The following is a 15875-nucleotide window of genomic DNA, read 5'->3' as shown; positions in this document are numbered from 1 at the left end:
GGTCAGGGAGGAGAGATCGGTCAGACTGGATTATAAGATATTAAACACTATAAAACAGTCATTTTAAGAAAAGTCTCGACTAAACTAAATCAGTCTGTCTAGAAAGTCTGATTATAGAATCTGATACTGAAAATAAAGGATTTTACTGAACCCGTTAATCAGCAGATCAGCTCATGGTCAGCTGGACTGGTGCTTTATGGGCAGGGGAACTTACCAAATTACTGTATTTCCTGCTCCTTTATGACGAGAGCTGGTGCCTCTTGTACCTTGTATCCATTCCAAGTACATTTCTGGCACTAAATTAGGCCTGTTCAGCACACGGATGGTGTGCTCCTAATGAACCCAGCTTCAGAATGTTCTCTAGTGCCACTGGGATGTACAATAATAGAGATGTCTGCTGAGATGCCTTACAGGTGTCCGTCTCTATTAAAAGCTCAATTACAATGGCTAACCGTGGGTCAGATGCTTCATTTGATTTGAATCAGCCCATTTGTTCCAGCTAATATAGCTAACAGATGAACCGCTGGGTTGGCTGAGTCACATCCAGAAGGATACTGAAGGATACTGTACAGAGAGGTGAGTACATACACACACATACTAGACAAGGACTGTCCAAAACATTGGGCTACAGAGTCTACAGAGACAGAACAAAAGACATGTGGCAACAATAACAAGAGGGCCGGTGCTAGATAAACGGATAAACTAAATGGACAAAAGTATTGGGACACCTGCTCATTCACTGTTTTTTTCTGAGCTGATCCTGCTTTTGTCGGAGTAACTGTCTCTACGGTCCATGGAAGAAGACTTTCTACAACTAGATTTTGGAGGAGCACGGCTGTGAGGATTTGATTGATTGTTGCATTCAGCATTCAGCAACAAGAGTGTTAGTGAGGTCAGGATTTTGGATGATGACCACCACCCCACCTCATTATCCCAAACTCCACAACTTATCTCATCCCATCATTCCAGAGAACACAGTTCTTCCACTGCTCCACAGCTCAATGCTGGGGGATGGACTTTATAGCCTTCTAGACCACGTCTGGCATTAGGCAGCATGGAGCCAATAGGTTCATAATGTTGATCTGCTCCAGAGAGTCCTATTCTACTGGCGCTAGACAAGAAGGGGTGTCCACAAACATCAGGACAGTTAGAACACATGGACAAGCACATGGTCAGGCAATGTAAACGAGTGGATAAAAACTGGAGACACGAGGTCAATCAAAAAAACACTGGAATCAGTAGAGCATGATACACTACATGTCCAAATGTTTGTGGACACCCCTTCTAATGAATGCATTTGGCTCCTTTCAGTTGCACCCATTGCTGACACAGATGTGCAAATGCATGCATAGACACACATTGCATGTCTAGTCCCTGTAGAGAAGTACTGCCAGTAGAATAGGACTCTCGGGAGCAGATAAGCATTGACCTATTGGCACCATGCTGCCTAATGAGGGGTATTAAGGCCTCCAGCATTGAGCTGTTAAGCAGTGGAAGAACTGTGTTCTCTGGAATGATGGGTGGTGCTCCGTCCAGTACTTTTGGGATGAGTTGGGGAGTTGGGGATGAGGTAGGGTGGTGATCATCCAACATCCATCAATTTTGTAATATTCAGAAGATCTGCGTGTTATTTACAGGCCTGCTAATTGAGCTAATTTGGCTATTGTGTGAAGGAGGTAATGGCCCAGGCCAGAAGATTTATTTATGTGAGGGGTTCTTGCATACTGAATGCCCATTCAGGCTTGAAATGACTGCTGCAGTTAGTGTAATTATATAGCTCATCTTTTGGAAGTGCTACTGCTCTTTTATTACAGGGCTTCTTTCTTCTCCTTCTTCAGTCTTGGCTCTTATCTGACGTGGTTCACATGTACACGATCATGGTCTACGTACGTGTGACGTCCGAACAGCAAGGCAGCGACATCCAGAAATAACACCCACCCTGTAAAAATGAAACTATTTGGTGAGATTTATTTATCACTGCTGTCCCGCAAAAAACTTTTATCTCCAAAATGTCAATTTTTCAGGACAAAGTATAAACCTTCTTAACTTTTAATCAAAAGATTGGGACAAAAGTATTGGGACACTTGTTCTTTCATTGTTTCTTACAAAATCAAGGGTATTAAAAAGAGTTGATCCTAAATATTGTTGGAGTGACTATCTCTACTCCAGGGAAGAAGGCTTTCTACTAGATTTTGGAGAAGCATTGCTGTGAGGATTGGATTGCACTGAGAAACAAGAGCGTTAGTGAAGTCATGTCAAGATGTTGGATGATCACTGCCCCACCTCATCATCCCCAACTCCCACAACTCATCCCAAAAGTACTGGACGGATCACCATCCATCATTCCAGAGAACACAGCACTTCCACTGCTCCACAGCTCAATGCTGGGGGGCTTTATACCCCCCTCTAGCCCATGCCTGGCATTAGGCAGCATGCCAATAGGTTCATGATTATCTGCTCCAGGGAGTCCTATTCTATTGGCAGTACTTATTCTCTACAGGGACTAGACAAGCTGTGTGTGAGTATTTGAACATTAAAGCAACTTAAAGTAACTGTGAATGTGTTCATTAGAAAGGGTGTCCACAAACATTTGGACATGTAGTGGACACACTCAGAGCGCTGACACCGATGAGTGTTTGCATCCACAGTGTAAAGGAGGTGGTGCTTTGGCTAGCGGGTGTGGTTGTGTATGTGTGTGAATGCACGTATTGAAGCCAGAGAGCTGGTTTTAGCAGGTTCTTTTCCCCAGACGTTCTCTACGTGGGGATGGCCCACTGCATCTGTCCCACTCCCTGTGCGGATTAGCAGCTCTTTCAGCACAGTCGCTAACGGCACGTACTCCCAGCTCTGACCCTCAGCCACGTGGATTCCTGCAGATAAAGCCATAGCTCCTCTCCCAGAGGCGCATTACATGCTCTAATGCTAATGCTGCTGCATATCATTAGCTTCTACAGAAGTGTCTTTCTCTGAACCTGCTACAGAGAGTTCTTTGAGTGATACCATAGAGGAACCAGCTTTGGTTCCATAAAGAACCTATATTCATGTTCTTTATGGAACCAAAACTGGTTCTCCAATGACATCGCCACTCTTTCAGACTTTAAGAGTGTAGAACCGCCTTAGACATCACTAAATATACTGTTACACAATATGTCCAAATGTTTGTGGACGCCCCTTCTAATAAATTCTAAAGCATTCAGCTACTTAGGTTGCACCCATTGCTGACACAAATGTGCAAATGCACACACAGTCCTTGTAGAGAAGTATTGCCAATAGAATAGGACTCTCTGGAGCAGATACAAATGCACCAAGAACCTATTGGCACCATGCTGCCTAATGCCAGGCGTGGGCATATAGAGGGGTATAAAGCCCCCCCAGCATTGAGCTGTGGAGCAGTGGAAGAACTGTGTTCTCTGGAATGATGGTTGGTGCTGCATCCAATACTTTTGGGATGAGTTGGGGATGATGAGGTGGGATGGTGATCACTAATGCTGCTCATGTCAATGAATGCAGTCAAATCCTTGCAGCAATGCCCCTTCAAAATCTAGTAGAAAGCCTTTCCAGTAGAGACAATTACTCCAACAAAAGTAGGCTAAGCTCTTTTTAATAGCCTTGATTTCAGAAAAAAAAAACTTTAAATGAGCAGTTGTCCCAATACTTTTGCCCATATCTGAACATATCTGCATCCTTCTCCTCAGCAGGCAGGTCACTGATGAACCTGGGCTGCGGCTGCCGGGATCCGCATGCTGCAGCCGAATGAGTCATCCGGGCCGCTCTGTATTCTGCACATGTGACAGCAGCCCCCCTCAGAAGGGGAGCAAGGGTGCAGGAAAGCAGTGAACGCTCCTTCGGTGCTAAGAATAGCTCCTAGGGACGGTGAAATCATTTGACATTCACTATCGCATCCAGCAGGTTGTGTAATGTGAAGTAAGGATGATAAGATGGGAACAAAAATGCTTCGGAAAATGCAAATAGACACACTTGGGATGATGCTTCCTGCTGACACACAAATCTAGCCTTTGCTAAGTGCATTCTTATTATTATGGCAGCAGTAAAAAGCATGTTTTTTTAATGTGCCGGTGCTCACTGTGTCTATAAGCTCCCCCGGACAAAAAATGAGTCACCTTGCATGATTAAGGTGGTTGCAACTTCAGGCTTCTGCAGATGGTGCTGCACAAGGATGATCGGCCTATAAATACCTGCGGGGTGTGTGATGGGACTCAGACTTTGAGAAGAGTACGCTGGTACACTGCAGTGAGTGCCTTGTTGGATGTGTGGAAAATGGGTCGTAAAGCAGATACAGTTAATTATTGGCTAAAAGGTGTGACTGCTTTTGGGCGTGGCCAAAGATTATAATGTGAAGGAAGGAGCTAAATCTACAGGTGTATGGAAGCATACGGTCATATGGGTCTACCAGCAGTGGCAGAAATCCCAGCCAACAGGAAATTCTCATTATTCTTGAGCAGAAGTGAGTAAAGGCCTCTTGCGTGCTGCTCTACTCCAGATGTTGATGGTCTGCAGTTCTCTGTGGAGTGTTCTTGCATATACTGTTACACAATATGTCCAAATGTTTGTGGACGCCCCTTCTAATGAATTCTAAAGCATTCAGCTACTTAGGTTGCACCCATTGCTGACACAGATGTGCAAATGCACACACAGTCCTTGTAGAGAAGTATTGCCAATAGAATAGGACTCTCTGGAGCAGATAAAAATGCACCATGAACCTATTGGCACCATGCTGCCTAATGCCAGGTGTGGGCATATAGAGGGGTATAAAGCCCCCCGAGCATTGAGCTGTGGAGCGGTGGAAGAACTGTGTTCTCTGGAATGATGGTTGGTGCTGCATCCAATACTTTTGGGATGAGTTGGGGAGTTGGGGATGATGAGGTGGGGTGGTGATCACTAATGCTGCTCATGTCGCTGAATGCAATCAAATCCTTGCAGCAATGCCCCTTCAAAATCTAGTCGAAAACCTTTCCAGTAGAGACAATTACTCCAACAAAAGTAGGCTAAGCTCTTTTTAATAGCCTTGATTTCAGAAAAAAAAAACTTTAAATGAGCAGTTCTCTGTGGAGTGTTCTTGCAGAGGTTGGTGGTGAAGAACCTGCGCTAACTTCTTGCCTGGAGGTGAAGCAGTTTCGTTTACAAGCCATGAAACATGCTGGAGGTCCCTCAGTCCATCAGTTTCGTCTTTTGGTCACAATTCTAAGGCGAGTTTGCCACTGCTGATAGACCCGTATGACCGTATGCTTCCTCTGCAAATTTTAATGACTAATGTTTGTCTGGGGATTCAGTGAACAGTCAGTACTTGAAGGTGAGTGATGAAGGTGTTAAAAGCAGGAAAAGTGAGCAAGCATAAGTATCTGAGACACTTTGACAATAAGCTAATTGATGTGATGGCTAGATGACTGGGTCAGAACATCTCCAAAACATCAGGCATTGTGGGGTCTTGTGGGGTGTTCCAAAAGTGCTTCAAGGAGGGACAACCGGTGAACCAGCGACAGAGTCATGGGTGCCTTGGGAGTGAGGCTAGCCCTGCTAATGAAGTTAATGCTGGCTATATGTTGTGGAGTCCATGCCTTAACGGGTCAGAGCTGTTTGGGGTACCTACCATTTGAATGTTGTTGTAGTTCTTCATCTGGTTTGGATGAAGGATGAAGCATTTGGTGCATATGGTTATTTTAAAGATCCTTTTGGAATGGTTCTGTGTAACAACAGTATTGTGAATTGTTAAAGAACCCCATTTTTGGTACTACATAGAACCCTTCAAGCATCTACAGCATATCTATATCTTATAAACAGCATCTTGAGTGTAAAAATGACATGGACTCCACAAGACCTTCATAAGACCTGCACAAGAAGGTGCCCTGTGGTATCTGACACCAAGACGTTGCATAGATCCTTGAAGTTGGGAACTGAGGCCTCCATAGGTCCCAACAATGAGCCTTAGGTGTCCATTATTCGGTTGGTTGTTGGTTTACCTTTTGTCATTTCTTGGAGTACTTTTGGTAGGTACTGACTGACCACTGCACACCGGAAACACCTCACAAGACCTGCCTGTTGTTATGGACCCTCCAGTTATCTAGAACATCCCAGTTTGGTTCACACCAATATCACTTTCAAGAACTGACTGTTCACTTCCTTCCTTATATGTAGATCCCATCCCACCCGTTAACAGATGAAGCTACTGTAGATCACAGTTTTCCACTTTACCTGTCAGTGGTACTAATGTTATGGCTGAGTCTTAGTTTGCATGCAGTAGTAAAGATTTTAGGCCATATAACTGGGCAGTAACGGTGCTACGCTACTCGAAATGTGCAGCACAGTATGAACGTCCTGTCTAGAAAGCTTTGGCTGAGTTCTCAACACCTCAGTTACAGCCAGTCGAAACTGATGCTAATGCTAATGAAGTCATGCATATTAATGACAACACAAAAGGTTTGGACCTCTATCTGTGCATAATAATGAACCCCCTCTATTTATAAGCGCAGCACAAACAGCAATGTGTAAGGTGAGGCCGGTCAGTCCACGTGTGATTCATCTGGGAAAGACGTTGGCTGAAATTACCATGAATTAAACCTCCGCTGTTTACCATCCTAGGAGTCCTTCAGCACAAGCGGCCTTGCAGCTGTTCCCTCGCGGCTGCAGAAGGTTAAAGATAATAATCTCCATTTACAGTCATTTCTATCCCAAACTGCATCAGGAGCACTCAAGCTTATGAGGTTAATTCTCAAAAATCCAGCCCCAAATCAAGCTGGGAAATCCTGTATGTCAACAGCTTAGCGTCCAGTCACGTTCGGTTCATAATCCCACCCCAAAACACGGCCTCCCAGCTGCACTTTATGGCTTGATTTAGATTGGGATTTTACCTTTTTTTTCTGTCCTGCCACCCAATAGGGAAGCTAGTTATAATGCCTCCTCGTTTTGTGTGTGTATATGTGTGTGTGTGTGTTTTACCCACAGATGGATTTGTTATCTTTCAAGGGTATTTAAGCTCTAAATATAGACCCAGAACACGTTTGGGAAAAGGATGAGGATTTGTGAGCATTCCATGACTGGAAGGGTGATTTCCATCAGGGTAGCCTACTGTACTGCTGCTGCTGTGTCATTAGAGGTAGTCATTTCTCGGAGCACTTTTGGTAGGTACTGACTGACACCAAGGTAGTAGGTGTTTCTAATAAAGTGGCCAGTGAGTGAAAGTACAAGGTAGGTGTTTCTAATAAAGTGGCCAGTGAGTGAAAGTACAAGGTAGGTGTTTCTAATAAAGTGGCCAGTGAGTGAAAGTACAAGGTAGGTGTTTCTAATAAAGTGGCCAGTAAGTGGAAGCACAAGGTGGTAAGTGTTTCTAATAAAGTGGCCAGTGAGTGGAAGCACAAGGTAGTAGGCGTTTCTAATAAAGTGGCCAGTGAGTGGAAGCACAAGGTGGTAAGTGTTTCTAATAAAGTGGCCAGTGAGTGGAAGCACAAGGTAGTAGGTGTTTCTAATAAAGTGGCCAGTGAGTGGAAGCACAAGGTGGTAAGTGTTTCTAATAAAGTGGCAAGTGAGTGAAAGCACAAAGTGGTAAGTGTTTCTAATAAAGTGGCCAGTGAGTGGAAGCACAAGGTAGTAGGTGTTTCTAATAAAGTGGCCAGTGAGTGGAAGCACAATGTAGTAGGTGTTTCTAATAAAGTGGCCAGTGAGTGGAAGCACAAGGTAGTAGGTGTTTCTAATAAAGTGGCCAGTGAATGGAAGCACAAGGTAGTAGGTGTTTCTAATAAAGTGGCCAGTTAGTGGAAGCACAAGATAGTAGGTGTTTCTAATAAAGTGGCCAATGAGTGGAAGCACAAGGTGGTAGGTGTTTCTAATAAAGTGGCCAGTAAGTGGAAGCACAAGATAGTAGGTGTTTCTAATAAAGTGGCCAGTTAGTGGAAGCACAAGGTAGTAGGTGTTTCTAATAAAGTGGCCAGTAAATGGAAGCACAAGGTAGTAGGTGTTTCTAATAAAGTGGCCAGTAAATGGAAGCACAAGGTAGTAGGTGTTTCTAATAAAGTGGCAAGTGAGTGGAAACACAAGGTGGTAGGTGTTTCTAATAAAGCGGCAAGTGAGTGGAAACACAAGGTGGTAGGTGTTTCTAATAAAGTGGCCAGTTAGTGAAAACACTAGGTAGTTGGTGTTCCTCCTTCAAAAGAACATCCAGCAGAACCATAACAGACCGATTCCAAATCTTCAAACCTGTAACAGGTTAGTCTTGGCTTATTTTATTTACGCCCCCAAAATTGACATCAAGACCACCCACAAAAAACGTTCAAGGCCAAACGCAACAGCAACTTCAGGGGAATATGGAGGCAAGGCTGGAACAGAGAAGGGGGGATAGCTGCTAATGCTAGGCTGGCTGGAGCAATCACTGTTGAGGGTCTCTCCACCGGAGGACTGTACTGCTGCACACATGAGCCCCTCGAGGGGCTGAAAACACTGAAAGCTAGCCCAACTGAATGGCTGCAATCTCTTTAGTTAGCTAACTGCACACCATGCTGACTGGACACCTAGAGGACCCAGAGAGGACAGCGACTATCTGCTTTGCATGGCTTCTTGTTACAGTTCTAAGCTATGCTAAGCTACGCTATGTGTCAGTGGCCTGTCCAAGTGACGTACACCAGCAGAGCTTATGGTTGTATTTTCCAGAAGTTCTCCATGAAAGGAAATTCAGTCAATTTAATTCTGGGGTAAAATAACGGGGTGGTAAATAGGCTTGTTAAATCACATCTGGGCATTTTTCACCCCAACCAACATCACACACTTACTATTTACACATGATTTTTGGCACCTATAGAGGTTTAGGAAAGTGACCAGTCCAGTTATTTATTGGAAGCTAATAGCCTCCTAGCACTGAAGCTAACCCACACCTGCTTCATGCTTACTAAACCATTTCAGGCCATTTGTGTTGCTCAGCTGAACCAAAACCAAGCTGTCCTCAAACTTTTGATGGACATGTGCATTACATAACAGTGTAGTAACTCCCTTCAGTCTTCATAGAGTGGATCTATTGATTTGCTTCAGAACCTGACATCACACCTAGCCCAAATAGCAACCTCTCAAGCCAGACTCACAAGGGCCTCCTCTGTCTGAACATGTAGCATGGCTGCTAATACGGTCCTCAGCATGGTGCACCGTCTCTCTGCACTCAGACTGACGCAATAGCGATGTCACATTGCCCTTTACCCCCTCACCATGACACTGACCTGCCCTTAGCCCACTAAAACCGATACCACACTCCGAACGTGTGGAGAGTGGAGGCTCTGTCTGCGGCCTTGTCTTCACGTCTCTGTCTCTATCTCTTTCTCTCTCATTTCCTCACCTTGTCCGTTCCTCCACTCCGAACAATGGCTCACCAGTGGAGGCTAAAAATAGCCGCTCTGGTTTGAGCATCCCGCAGCTGGGCTGCATTTAGCTGGAAGTAGGGCGGCTTGATATCCTCGAAAGATAAATGCAGGCTTGCTCCACTGGACAAGTTAGCTGTTTCACGCTGGGCCTGGGGCAGCCTGAGCAGGCCGCTTTGTCACGTTTGCTTTAATCTCAGTCTCAGATGCTCTGCCCACAGAGCTGCCTTCTGTTGTCTGATGTTGAGGAGTAATGGTGCATCCGGACGGTCCTTGTTCATGATGTACCAAGTCCAATTCCGGTGTAAATATAGACGCTGATCAGCCGTACCGTTAAAACCACCTGCCTGACATTGAGCAGTTCCCCACCAAAACAGCTCTGACCTGTCAAGGCATGGTCTCCACAAGGCCTCCGAAAGTGTCCTGTGGTGTCTGCCATCAAGACAGCAGCAGATCCTTTGATCCTTTCAGTCCTGTAAGTTGTGAGGTGGGTACATGGCCCTGTTGTCACCGGTTGGCCATCCCTGGAGCGCTTTTGATAGGTATTGACCACTGCACACTGGGAACACCGCACCAAAACCAGGTGAAATATCTCAAGAACCTTCAATGGATGTAAAAGTACTTTACCAATTTAAAGGTTTGTCACACTCACTCGTCTCCATGGAAACACGGTTCTTTATCGAATCAAAAGGGGTTCTTCTATGGCATCACTCAAAGATCTCAGGGTGGGAGTACAGAGGGGAATAGGCTAATAGACTAAACTGACCACTGCAATGCATTTCTATCCATCCTGCAACATTAATAAATGATTTGTTGCATAAATGTCATTTCATCAAAAATAAAAAGTCTGTCACATTCCCAGGTTTACCTCCTGGCTCTGTGGACTCAATAGACTACATTACCCATTAATCCCCTCAGACTCACACGACCTGCCCTCGACCAGCGAATCATGAACACTTATAGCGATGCTCGTTGCTATCTTACACCGTCTGTGTTGGTTAAACAGCATTGCTGCTTGTGGATATATCTACGCTGATGGGTGCGGTGCTCTCGAAATGAGGGGTGTTCAGGTAAATTTCTGGCGTATTGCTTAGTGGTATCTTGCCAACGGAAAACACAGGAGGAGCTCCACTGTCTGAAAACAGCTTAGACAGGCGTTCGTCAACAGTCAGACGTTCGTTGCTATCTTGGCAGTGAATTGTCAACACAGGCGCGTGCATCCCAACGCTCTACACCCCCATGCTTTACACCACTGAAATAGCAATCTGCCAAGGTCAGTCAGACCGCACCCGGCTCTTAAAGGTAGTGGTGAGTGACATGCTGATTGGTTTATTATTGCTGCCCCCCAAAAAAACAAAAAACAAAACACACCCATGATTCATTAAGAGACTTAATTACATGACTTTTGGGCGTTTCGAGCTGCACAAGGTGAACTTTTCCCAATGTTACCATAGCAAAGACACACCGACACGCCCCCTAAATCAAGTCAAATCAATCAAAAAAATAGTTCAAATTGGGCCGACTGTCTTCATTTACTCTAGTAAGGTTCTGTGTAGTATTAGGCTCACTCCTGATGGGTTCCTCTTCCTTTCCTGCCAGCGTTGCTACTGCCTTGCTCGTTTGGGGTTCAGCCGACTCTCTGTAAAGCTGCTTAGTGACATTATCTGCTGGTGAAAGAGTTATATGCATTACTTGAGACCTAAATCCTGAGGGTCTGAGGGGCTGGTGATACAACCTGGTCTCTGCTTGGTTCAGAAATGACAAACCGATGCTGTTTTCCAAGCATAAATGCTCCATGTTGGAGGAGGAGGAGGTGGTGCTGTTTCTTTTCACTGGCTTGGCCAGCAAATGTGAGCTGCTTCTAAACACTGCTGTGAGAAATTAGATACTTATGTCCGATATGAGGATGAGCAAAGAGCAAAGACTGAACACAGCTTATGAGAAGGAGATCTAAATGTGAGGCTATGGAAAGTTTTAAATTGCATAAACACATCATGTCAATCTGGAAATTCATCAAAACCAGATCCCAAACTCTGAGCTATCAGCTTCATCTCGAAAAGGAAAGGGTATCAATTAAAATAAACAGGGATGGTTTTGTTGAATGTTGTATAATGAAGGCATTAGAATTCATTTTTGGTACAAAAATGGACAAAAGTATTGGGACACCTGCTCATTCATTGTTTCTTCTGAAATCAAGGACATAAAAAAGAGTTTATCCTTACTCCAACTGTTTGTTGGAGTAACTATCTCTACTGTCCAGAGAAGAAGGCTTTCTACTGCATTTGGAAGAGCATTGCTGTGAGGATTTGACTGCATTCAGCAACAAGAGCATTGAGGTAACGATGGATAATGGTGGTGATAATAATAGTGGCAAATGGTTAGAGTCCATGCAAACTTCTACATAGTCAGTAGGCAGATAGCAGTTGCACGAGGGTGGGCAGCTGGTCTGACATGGTTAGCAAGGGAGACCGGCGGTCATTCTTCCATCGGACTCAGTCCAGATAAGTGGGCAGTCATTAACTAGGAGAAAGTAAAGAGATAAAGATTCATTTTAGAATTAGTTCTGATTGGATTTATGGAGTGCAGAGAATGTGCACAGTATCAGAGTGTGGCCAACAATTCCGACTGATCTCACTATAACAGCTTTATTAAAAGGAGAGAGCCAGAAGGTAGCACAGACATGGGAGCACCATGAAACACTGACATCCTCCTGCTCTATCGTCAGTGGAGCGGTGGGAGGAGCACCAGCATCTCAGTTTACCTTAAAGGTATTGGAAGGAGCGCTCCATCACTCAGGACAGTACAATTCCACTACTCCACAGACCAATGGTGGGGGGCTTTATAGCCCTCTGTATTGGCTATTTGTATATGGTGACCTTTTGCAGAGCTATTGAGAGACTATACATGCTGGTTGTGCAGTTGCACTATGTGAGAATTTGTATACTGTATATTGGAGAAACTGAATTGCTAGAAGTTCTGCAGGACTTGCTTGGCTATTAATTTCATGCCCTTCAACCAAGGACACTAATCTTCAGAAATGCAGCACTTTTTTAAAGGCCGTTCTCATGGTCCAACCAATCCATAAACACAGCCCCTGCCAAGATACAGTGTGGAGAGTTGACTGTGAGAGACGAGCATTGAGAGATGGAGAAGAGAAGAAGGTGAAGGAGAGATCAGATCAGAGATCAGATTGCATAACGTGATCAGATTTGGGAATGCATGCCAACATTGAGGGGAAAAAAATACATCCATTCTCAGAGAGCCAGCAAGGGCACTGAGTGTGCCATCCCATGATATAACATTTGTATGAATGCTGCAGAGTGCGGATGTGTGGCAGTTCCAAGTGAGCCGAGGTGAGAACAGGGCCGACGCTCATTACTTTTTAAACAGACTTGCCAGCCCCCTTCTGTGCCGAGTTCAACTGCGTTTCACATTGAATATCGTACAGTCATGTCCATAAGTATTTGGACAGTGACAGTCTTTGTTAATTTTGCTTATGTACACTGCTGTAATGAAGTAATTTATATTCAAATTGATTGTCAAAAGTAATTGGACGCCTCATAATTCTAAATCTAAGGAGCATATTTAATACTGGGATACCCGTCATTTACAGTCAATGACTGCCTGAAGTGTGGAGCTCATCACCAATACTGAGTTACCGCCCTTAGGATGTTTGTGGACACCCCTTCTAATGAATGCATTCATCGAACCTTAGGGAGCACCAATTGCTGAAACATATGTGCAAATGCACACACTCACACAGCTTGTCTAGGCCCTGTAGAGAAGTACTGCCAATAGAATAGGACTAAATACTGGATAAATACTGCTTGTAAAAGACTGTTGGATTGCAGGGTAATGGTGGGTCGGCCATCCTGTTGGTGTGTTTATTAAACTTAGACTTGCAACTGATGTTCGTTCACACAAAGGTCCAGCTGAATGAAGAGCAATAGGATGGATGTATGGCTGGAAGAACTGATAAATGAGGGATAATGGCTGTTTAACAAATCATGGTCTATGGAGTTCTCTGCTTGCCTCCAGAGAATTTCCAAGAGCCGGTCCTCAGTATGTGTGCATACTGATAAAATCAAGAGGAAAAAGAGTCCATCAGAACTCACACACAGCTTGTCTAGTCCCTGTACAGAAGTCCTGCCAGTAGAATAGGACTCTCTGGAGCAGATAAACATCATGAACCTATTGGCACCATGCTGCCTAAATCCAGGCATGGACTAGAGGGGTATAATAAAGCCCCCCAGCAGCATTGAGCTGTGGAGCAGTGGAAGAACTGTGTTCTCTGGAATGATGGATGGTGGTGCTCCATCCATTTTGGGATGAGTTGTGAGTTAGAGATGCAGCCTTCTTCTTCCCTGGACAGTTCTTTTTAATAGCCTTGATTTCAGAAGAAACAGTGAATATGAGCAGGAGCAGGTAGTGATGCATCCCGCTGCCCCGTTAGCAAAGTATTAGGAATGATAGGATCTGATGGAAGAGATGTCTGAAGATACATAACCCAATGATTTTGAGTTATTGAGAATCTAAATGCTTATACTCTTGATCCATGACCTGCATGACCTACTGGGTTTTAGCTCTGTTCCCTGTCCAGTTTCAGGTTTACACTGAACTGGTAATAGCAATGAATCCATCCTTCAACTTCCACTGGAAAACTGCTGGGAAAGAGTTTCCTATTCTGCCTGTGAGTGACCTCTGCTCTAGTAGGTGGAATAGTAGAAAACATACGTCAGTTCATTAACGAAATAAAGCCCACAAAAAGGACACATCACAGCTGAGTCTTCTTTCAGAACACACTGCAAACAGAACCCCATTCATTCATGTTCTACCCTTTCACCGCTCTGAACGTAAGACGCTCTATAATAAGCCCAACATGAGCGCAACTGAAAAGGAGCAGAGAGAAGCCTACCAAGCAATGTTATAATTAATCAAACCCCAAATTACTCATCACCTTTTCAATAAAGTTCATTACGCAACTTTGGAGGTGAATAACGACAACTGGGTCATCACTTCTGAATTTGTTCTTTTATTAAATTACCTTCATCCAAGGTAATAAAATGCTCTAGGCAGCTCCTTGTGCGCACCGCTGTCTGATATAACTACCTTGGCCGACGTCTCATGATTATTTCATAACGGCAGATGGTGTTATCGCACCCCCGCTCTGCTGACTGGAGGGAAAGCAGCCCAAAAGCCTCGAGACGGGAGCAAATGATCTTCGCACGGGCTAACCAAAAGGTGTTATACTGCCCGGCCAACGTTTTCCCACCTAATCCTTTTTTAAATGGAGGCTTTGTGGGAATACATGGATAGTCTCCCTCTCCCGCTTACCCCCGCTAACCCCGTGTTTCTATTTTAGGCCTCTGGTGAGAAACCACTGAAAACTAGCTGGCTCTGGGAGAGTGGAGAAGGCAGGAAGGAAAGGTATTGGTGTGAAGAGGTGACGCTAAACTACGTCAGACCAGAGAAAAACAGGGCAGGCAATTTCACAATAATTGGCTTTTCTGGTCAGGCCTTTCCTGGCCACCCCACATGCTCCTGCTGTTGCTAAAGCTGATTTACATGCTAGTGTTCAGGAAATACTTTGGTTAAACAGATCTAGGCTAATTTAGACGCTACAGCAGCAATTCAGATGGTAAAAGGTGCATCAGTCAATTTTCCCTCGCTTTTCTTACTGATTCAAAGTAGCCGTAGACGGGTCTACCAGTGGTGGTGGTAGGTCCAGAAAATTAGGAAGGGTGGCACATCCATCAACCCCTCGAGAAAGTCCCCATTCTCAGTTTTGTCCTCTAGAAGTGAATCACAACCAGCTGCATGTAGCTTAGCTCTGGACCAACAGCTTTTGCTCAATGTTCATACTTCCGGTGCTACCATCTCTGGCGACCACATAATAATAACCCATAAAAAACGTTCCTATTAAAATGTCCTTATTTTTTAGCTTTATTTTGATATTTTTAATTGCTTTCTCGTCATGCTTGGAGAACCACTTCCTGTATGTCTGTTGCCTTTATATTGTAAAACTAAGGCCCTATCACTGTGATCATGAGGATCGCTGGTTCGAATCCCGGTTGTGCTGCTAGCCATCGGCAGCCGAGGCCCGGAGAGAGCACAATTGGGAGGGTCGATGGCATCGCTGGTGTGCGTTGGAGCCGGGTATGCGGTGCTTCCCTCCAGGTGCGTTGGTTGCCCAGTGATGTTGACTGTGCACTGTATGTGGCTTGACTGTATGTTGGTTTGCCCTCACTAGTGTTGGGGGCATCATGAGCACTGGGGGGGGCAGCATTCAATAGTTGAGTGATGTGCTGTTTCGGCCGTAATTATATCACTTTGGCTGGGTGCCCTTGCTTTGGGTCATTATCCACTGGTACAGTCAGTGTTGCAGCCTTTGACACTTGGAGGGGCTTTCAGCACCACTGAATTCATGTATGTTGTACACTCATTTTTTGCACATGTATTTTCATATGTAATAAAAGAAACATTGCCCATCTGCTAAAGTATGAAAATACAGACCATATGTTA

The sequence above is a fragment of the Salminus brasiliensis genome, chromosome 1 (assembly GCF_030463535.1).
Source record: "Salminus brasiliensis chromosome 1, fSalBra1.hap2, whole genome shotgun sequence".
Lineage (NCBI taxonomy): Eukaryota > Metazoa > Chordata > Actinopteri > Characiformes > Bryconidae > Salminus > Salminus brasiliensis.
The sequence above is the reverse complement of the archived record's forward strand: the minus strand, read 5'-3'. Positions refer to the sequence as shown.